We start from the raw sequence: 561 nt of genomic DNA on the forward strand, positions 1-561 counted from the left end.
ACAAAAATCAGCAATATCACGAAGCCTAGTTTGCATGCTTGTGCTAGTCACCACATTGATCACAAAAATACATGGCAAGCACCTCTGTAAAGATGGCATGGCATAGATCAAAACACATGTAGGGATCAAGTACATAGGATGCACACATCAATCATGGCAAAAATGACAAAAGTGCATGTTCTGATAAGAATCTGAAACTAACATTATGAAGAACTCTTCCAACAGCATTTAGGGCATCAAGATGAGGTCAAATGAAAATGATGCAATGAGATAAAATGATGTACTCGTCGAGACGAACAATACGGTATGCTACACGCCCAAAACGGAGCCACGGGTGCAAAGTTGTGGTGCGACGAATATGCAACAAAAATTACTGACAAATAGGGGACAGACGAAATCGGGGGAGAAGTCAACCAGGGGTCCCGATCTGGCTCGCACGCGGATCGAGGCGTCGCCGGAGATGGGGCGGCGCGACTGCGGGAGTCGGACGGGGAGGACGGAGACGGGGCGGCTCCGGCGAGGGGCGCCGGATCTGGCGGAGGCCCGCGCGGCGGGGCCGGC

This window comes from Triticum dicoccoides, chromosome 2B, assembly GCF_002162155.2.
Source record: "Triticum dicoccoides isolate Atlit2015 ecotype Zavitan chromosome 2B, WEW_v2.0, whole genome shotgun sequence".
Taxonomy (NCBI): Eukaryota; Viridiplantae; Streptophyta; class Magnoliopsida; order Poales; family Poaceae; genus Triticum; species Triticum dicoccoides.